We start from the raw sequence: 8,342 nt of genomic DNA on the forward strand, positions 1-8,342 counted from the left end.
TTCCTCTGGGCCAGCTTGTCTAATTAGCCTTCTAATGCAAAGCATGTAGCTAATTCCATGAAATACACCTTGGTGGAGCTGCACTAGGAATCTGTTGTCTTAAGTCTTGCTTTATCTGGCTTTGTGAGCAAACTGAGTGATTTTTAATCCAGGGATGAGACAGCATTCTACTGATCAGATCCCCATGCTGGGTCAGACTGCCACTTCATGGAGTTTATTGCTGTGTAGCCCACACCTGGGTAGTTCACTGGAGTCAGCCTATTGAGCAGGCTGGCCCAGAGTCTCAGTTATGCACCTGTAGAAACGTCACAGGTGCTTTATAAATGTAATCATCATGAGAGGCTTGGCTCAAAGGGGAAAAAAAGCATTCTAAGCAGTGATGAAAAATGTGCACTGAAAATGCAGTGGCTGGTACTGCATGTCTGGCTTTGGCTCTACTGATACACCTAAGCTTTCCAAATGGAGCTTACATGTTACACTGAAAATGTATAGCCAATAAACCAAAGCTTTTGTTCTACTTCTGGAGAAGGGATTTAGGCTTCAGTGGCCTGCATAGTGAGTCAGATTCACTGGCTTTTTTCATTTAGTTTTGGAATGTGCCAGCTCATACTAACACTGAACGAATAAAGAAGTAACTCTACTGGATTTATGTAGCTGCAAAATTGGTGCCCACTACATTTCTTGTGAGCAGTGGTGGCCCCAGCTGGCCCAAAGTGAGAGAGCATGGTGGGATCAGGTGGCCTGTTCCCTAAGTCAGCCAAGGAGAATGAGATGGACCCTTGTTTAGACATACTGAGTTAATTGGGGTGCAACAGTCCTAACAGGCTGGACTCCAGAGTTAAGACAATGATTTACAATCAGCTCTGAAAGCAGATCCTGATTTTTCAGGGTTTTTTATCCCAGAACTAGAAAGAGTTTTTAAATCTTGAAAGCAACAGATCTATCACCTGAGAGTGTATTTCATGAGACAGGAAGTGCCATTTTCCTTAATTTGAATTGATTTCTTTTTCTCAAAGATAAATAGTGATTTTTGACAGAGATATTTTCTGTGGCTGACCCTAGGACTAAACAGGACATCCTAAATAGATTGTTGACAAAGAGGGTTCATAAATCAGCGTTATAAGTCACGTGTTAAACACAGTGAGGACAAAATACTTCAGTGAGATGAGCTCTTGTCTAATCAGTGTAGGAGAAATATCTCTCCATATTTGCCTCCCTCAGTGCAAAGTGCAGAGCCATACCTTCTTCAGGTAAAACAGGAAAAGACTGGGCTGGTCACTGCAGCAGTGCTTAGGGCAGAAGAGTGCTTGGAGATGACTAATTTTTCTACTGCAGAGCTGTTTACAGCACTGGAATCTGCCAATGCCCAGAGAGGTCTGAGTGAGGTTTGACAGGGCTCTGGGCAACCTCATCTTGTTAAGGACGCCCCTGCTGACTGCAGGGGAGGTTGGACTAGAAGACCTTCAGAGGTCCTTTCTATCTCAGACCATCCTATGATTCTATTACTCTGCCATTTGGATGGGAGACCTTTGGCAATGAGACACCTTGGTGGCAGAGCAGTGAGACAAAAATCTGCATGGCTGTCGCCAGCCATCTGTAAGCTCCTGCAGCAGCAAGGAGCAGCAGCCTCCAAGGTTATCAGCCAACTCTTGGTTGGGCCAGCCCTGACATCTTCAGTCACCTGTCTGTACTGCTCTGCTGCTGTCTCCTTGGTTGTTTATTAGACTTTGGGGCCTTGACTGCAGTTTCAGAGAATCATAGAGTCAACCAGGTTGGAAGAGACCTCCAACATCATCCAGTCCAGCCTATCACCCAGCCCTATCCAATCAACTAAACTATGGCAAATCACAGAATACCAGATTGGAAGGGACTTCAAGGATCATCTTTTGATCAACCTTTCTTGGTAAAAGCAGGATCTAGACAAGGTGGCTCAGCACCCTGTCCAGCTGATCATAAAAGAGTTCCATGTTGGGTAAAACCATCATTGCCCCCACTGCCCTCCTCCCTTCCTACTGAGCTTAACATGAACTCAACAGAGCTTTCCAGTCAACCTCATTTTCTGCTAGAACAGTCCAATGTAGGTATTTCACATTGTAAAACACCTGCTCAGTCTTACAATTAAATGGTTTGTTCAGGGCGAAGTCCAGGTGTGCAGTAAACATTGGCAATTTAAAGGTGCTGGGAAGGAACAAAAATCAAAACCTCCCCCTCCTTTGTCTTCCGACACAGCTTCCTTTTACCTGTTGTCAGTTCTACCCCTTACTGAGTGTTGATTCATGGGTACACACAAGATAAAACCAAGGTTTTATGATCAAAAATGTTAACGATCAAGATATTAGTAATAACTTCCCCGTTCCTCTCCTGTTACACAAATCAGTGGTGAGAAAACACTCTACTTCAATCCAAAGGATTTTGCATAGGAGTTTGTGTTTTACTTTCATGAACTTGGATTGAGCCAATGGTACAGAAACTTTTTGCCAAAAGAAAAATGTCTCTTTTTACAGTAGTTCCAGAACTTACTTGATTTGCTCTGGAAAGAAAATGGAATATCCATTTGTATCAGGTTTTTTTTTTCCAGTTCCATTCCTGGAAACTGAAATGGAAATTCCAGGAATTACCAACTTTTTGAAACACAGCCAAATTTAAACAAGGTATTTGGGGTCTCCTTTTTAGCGATAAATACCAAAGCACAGCTGGCAGCAGAATAACAGCGCTCTGCAGGCACAAAGCAGCTGGGTTTGGCCTGCGCTTGGTGAGCAGCACTGGCATGGGCCAGGCAAGGGCTCTATTCTCTTGATTTTTCCTCCTGTTGACTTACAAGGGAAAATAAGAGAGTGGGGACAGTACAAAAAATCATTATAATAAAGTTAAAACAAGATTATTGCCTCTACTTGGGTACTAGTCCAGTGTTGCAGCTAAGCTAGAATGTCAAGTGTCTTCTGTGTGATCTGGTAAAGGTGATTCTGATCTGGTATAGGTGATTCTGCTCTGGCAAGAAGGTTGGACTAGATGATCTTTTGAGGTCCCTTCCAGCCCCTGGCATTCTGTGATTGATTCTGTGAAAGGTTTTTCCCAAGGAATTTACTAAGACCCAGTGAAAGGGAACTCTCTTACTGGTTAAAGGTCCCCCCAAGACTCATGAAGAGCAGTAGCCTAGCAGGATGGTTGTACAACAGGAGCAAACAGACATCTCAGTTTGTCTGTACAATATAAATAATTGGCAATATAGACAAGAATTGGGGGAAAATTAATTGTTGAGGATCTGCATTTCTCTCCAACTTATTTCCAGGATATCTTGTAGCCTCAAAGTCTAACTTCCCTTATCTCAAAATATACTTCAAGATAGGATCTTATCAGCTCTTTGTGCAATACCTGTTATAAACTTGAGGGTTACATGCCTGACAATGGAGTTTGAGTTTAGCTTTTGTTTTGAAAGCTGATACAAAATCTTGCTCAGATTGCCTATCTTAGCTGTCTAAGTTATCATTGCTCATTTGATCTTCAGAGTCATTTCTGGTTTATAGCATATTTTCAGTCAGCAGCCTGGCTCTCTGTCCTGGCTTTGAACAGCCTGTGGGATCTGCACATGAAAACAAATGAACTTCCAAGAATGGCCATGCAAAGCTGATGCCATGAACTTCCCTTTTCTTGTATCCCTTGTCAAGTAAAAGTAAGCAGCTCTGCTAACAGCAGTCCAGATGTCTTTGTGAAGTCAGTGTTCTCATAACACAGATTAAATTCCTCCATTTGTTGCCTGAGAAAATTGTCCAAGTGGCCTCAGACCTTTGATGCAGTAAGAGGTGCAGATGCAGGGAGGGAGCAGCAGGAAAGGTGAAGCACACAGTCCTTAACCAGTAGGCTGGCACTTCAAGGAGAGGCTAGGAGAGCTGGGCCAGGTCTGTCTGTGGAAGGCTTGAGAAATTCTCATCTCTGTATAAAAACTCCTGATAGGGCCAAGGAGGAGAAGTACGATGGAGCCAGACTCCTCTCAGTGGTGCCCAGAGTAAGAGGCAGAGGCAATGGGCACAAACAAGAAATCACATAAGAAAAAAATGCTTCACTGTGAAGGTGATTGAACAGTGTGGAAGGCTACCCAGAGAGGTTCTGCAGTTGCCATCCCTGGAGACACTCAAAACCTGACTGGACACAGCCCTGCACAGAGCCAAGTTGGGCTGTCTGATCTCCAAAGCAGGCAACCTTTGCATAGAATCATCGTTGGATGATGGATTTGGATTGGATGGTATCTTAAGATCATCTAGTTCCAATCCTCCTGCCAAGGGCAGGGACACCTCCCACTACAAGGTGGAATTCCTTCCAGAAAGGCTCCCAGGCAGCCATAAAAATCCCCTCAGGCTGTGCCTACCTTCACAGAGCACAGGCTGCAGGAGATCTGTGTTCACATTTGGGATTTTCCACAGCTCCCAGAAGATGGAGCCAGCAAAGCCCAGAGCTTCACCACCCTGGCATTTAGTACTGTTCCTTTAGCTTCCAAGGTAATTAGTGTGATGAGCACTGGGTTTATTTCAGGTGACTACAGTCTGTGACCCCATTTGTCCACCCATAAACATGGCCAGCGAGCACATACAGGGAGCCCAGATCCTGCTTCTGTGGAAAGCCAGCAGAAGGTTTGTCCTGGGACTACAGCAAGGCCTTCTCATGAGCTTCCTCACTTAGCAAAGCTCAGAGGAGGCTCTGAAAAACTTTAACTACCAGAAAAAGAAGCCGAGCTGCTGGGTGACCATTTCCCCTATGCTCTGTTTAACCTGCTTGGAAACAAACAGCAAAAGAAGTACTTGCATCTAATCACATCAATCAAACTGGCTTCTGATTAAGAACGTGTGATGGTACAGAACCTGCACAGCCTTCCTCACCCACTTACCAGTGGAACCTCTCTTATCAGTCACGCCACGGCAGCTGAAGTTGTGTAGGTTGTAACAACTCTAAAACTGAAGAGAAGGGTGATGGTGGGAGCCTGGTGGCTGCCTGCAGGTGTGAGTGAAACGAGCCCCGGGGGGCACTGCGGAGTGCAGAGGTGAGAGGCCGCTCCCGGAGCCGCCTCTGTGCTCCGGCACCGCTCTCAAGCACCACGGAGGGGGCAATGAAAGCCAATCAGGCAAACTGCGAACTGCCTGGGCGCAACCACCTGAGCAAGGGGCTGGATGAAAACAGCTGCGGGTAAAATGCTCGAGAAAGAGAAGTTTAAATTCTGATCTCGAAACGTGCTGCGGTGTGGAGCGTGGCTCAGGCCAGGGCTGGAGCTCGTAACCCAGCTGGATTCGATCACTCGCACACTGATTCGCACCGCGCTTTGTAACGCTCTCTCCTGGGGAAGCGCAGAGAATGTGCTGAAGAACTTCTTCTCCAAGAGCTCAGTGCACTGACTCACACCGGGCAATAGCTGGGGTTGGATCCTTTTATCACCTAAGAGAATTCAAACTCATTTTCTCGCTTCCTTAGCTTCAGGCAATGCACCTTTCGCACCACAGCGCTGCAGGGCTGATCCCTGGCTCTACCCAGATCTGTGAACATGTAGAAGCAGGACAGAAGCTGCTTGAAGTAAATAGGCTGTTTTGTGAGCAGAACACCTAACAAAGTGATTTTTTTTTTGTTCTACAACTGTCCCTCTGTCCTTACATCCCCTCTGACTCCGTGTGGGTAACACTTTCTTCTTTTCCTCTTTCCTGTCTCTGTAATTTCCCCCCTGTTCCCATCACAAGCCTGAGAGTCGTTTAGTTTCCTTGTTCCTTGAGATAATAAATACGCGACTCACACATGGGCAGGTCTCTCCCTGGGCAGGGGCAGTCAGGTGCTGGCAATCCAAGGACAGCACGTGGCTGCTGAACCTCAGGTTTCTGCCTCTCCCAAGGGACCTGCAGGAAACCAAGGGGTGTTCTTGTCCTCTAACCAGCTGCTGATGTTAATAAAGCTTCTGTGAATCTACTTCAGATTTTGGAGCCTGTGTAGATTTGATAGAGACAAAGTCAGAACTGAAGTGGGGCATGCTTGTACCTTGGGTGACAATGCACCCTCAGGGGTGTGTTACTGATTTGTGCAAGTAGCTGCAATCTGTGGCCCTGTAATTTGTGCATATGCACAAACAAGCCTAGAAAGGTCAAACATTTTGACTTGGACTCATTTCTCCCTCAAAGGGCCAAGTATTACTATGTTTTGCTCTTAAGGATGTGTTCAGGCTGTCAGTCACTTGATGTTTCTCAGCTATGTTTCTCAGCTGGTCAACTGCATTGCAAGCATTGTACGGAAAATCCCAGTTCCCAGCAGGATGGAGATTGCCCAATGCACTGCAGGGGAAGGAAACCACTGATTCAGCCCCCTGTTTAGAAACTCTACTGTCACTGCATAAAGACCACCACTGAATCAACAGGCCTGAGCGACATCATGCTTCATCTCCCTGTAAGACCAAAACAGACCTAAAGTGCATGTTGGCTGGCTAGTCCTGGCCTTTCTTGAAAGTATTAGTTTGGGGTTTTTTGTTTGTTTTTTTTTATTTAGTTTTTCAGAGGATTTGTAGGTGATTTTTTTGCTCGAGGCTCTTTGTAGTGACCTGTGGGGAATGCTCTTTAACTTGCTTGCATCTCCTAAGTATTGCTTATTTCTATTTATCAGTCAGGCTCCTTTGAAATGAAAGATGGAAAAGCAGTGTCATGAAATTGCAAGCATCTTGGATGAGGGGCAGTGTACATGTGAGCTCTGCTCGGTGTATAAGCACCCATCTCTCCTGCACCTTCTGTCCCTGATAACTGTTTTACCCCGACTCTTTGGGATAGTAGAGGGCACATGCAGTGCTGTCAACAACTGGTCCCACTGGGGCAGAAATGCAGGGAAACAAAGTTTGCTTCCCTGGCACCAGGGACTCTTGCGCACATCTGGCTAGCTAAGGGCAAGTGCTTGGTGCCAGCACACTGAGTGATCTGACGCACTTGTGTTTTCCACAGCCAGTGAACAGAGATGTGGGCTGGAGTTTCCCAGCTGCAGGCTGGAGTTTCTGAGCTGTAGACTGGAGTTTCCGAGCTGTAGACTGGAGTTTCCAAGTTGTGTTAGAGCTCACAGATTCGTAGCAGTGACTGGCAACCTTTGTGTGTCTGAGAATCACCTCAGATTCTTCTGGAAGCTCCTAAGTCCTGCAGGCAGGAGGTAGGGATGTGTGCAGGCTCTACATTTCCTTGGCCTGAGCCTGTGCTCCTTGTAAAGTAGCAAAGGATCACAAGTTCCATTCTCATACCTTAAGTATTTTTTTTCCATCTGGCTTAAAAACTTGGTGTGCTTTAGCCCACACCATTGCCTAGTCTAGAGCAAGTTACCTACCCAAGCCCCATCCCTCGTTGGTTGTGGACATGATCTGGTTCTGGATAAGGGAATGCACCATCTGTTGTCTTTAACTTGTGATTCATGGATTTTTTTTGTCCCATGACATTCAGGTTTGGGTTTCATTTTAGGGCACTCCTTTTGATTGCTTTTTCCATTTTTATAAATGCTTCTCCTTTTCACTTTCTTCTTCAGTGGAGAAGGCCTGGAGACATGGTTCAGCTCCATATGCAGCAGTTGGAGGGTTTTCTGTGATGGCCCCTTTAATGCTTGGCCCTATACAGAGAATTCTTGTGTCCTTGTGAGCTTTCCTCCAAAGCAGAGATCCAGAACTGAGTGCTTGAATAAAGAAAAAATGCAGCTTTGAAGGACACAAACCTACAGCTCTCTCATCAGCAAGACGCCCTGAGTGATCTGGCTTGACATTAAAGAGGCAATACTTAGCGCACAGAGTTTTTTATCTTGAAAAAATATGTTTAAATATTTATTCAAACAAGTTACAGCTCCAGATAATGATAGGGTCTATCTTTGTAGAAGGCAGTGACAGTGTTCCCAGGATTTCACTTTATCTGAAAGTCATGCCCTACTTCTTGAACTTCTTAGAGTCTCCACCAGTAGCCATGGGGGAAAAAATGAAAAGTGAAATTACACAGCATAAGCTTTTAAATAATAAACATTTTCTAAAGTTAAAAAAGTCAGCCCTGTGCCAGAAATGCCATCATGCTCTACCTATTTTAGATAGAATCCTGCTTCTGATTCTGTGGGAGCCCATTAATGCTGCCTATCCTGTCATTCTCACATCTGTAGTCATTATGGGCTACTGTGCTTTGAATTTCAGAAACTCTGAGAGCTCTCACTAACACATGTAGCAGAAGTAAGTCGCACTATGTGGTAATACCTTGTACTACATGTCGCAGCTTCTGCAGTGTCTGGCCTCCAAAACAAAATGTGCTTTCTCCACACTACAAATCTCAGCTTTTTATGCAAAAACAAACAACTACCCAGCAAAAATCCCCCTC

Source organism: Pogoniulus pusillus, chromosome 19 (assembly GCF_015220805.1).
Source record: "Pogoniulus pusillus isolate bPogPus1 chromosome 19, bPogPus1.pri, whole genome shotgun sequence".
NCBI classification, from domain to species: Eukaryota; Metazoa; Chordata; class Aves; order Piciformes; family Lybiidae; genus Pogoniulus; species Pogoniulus pusillus.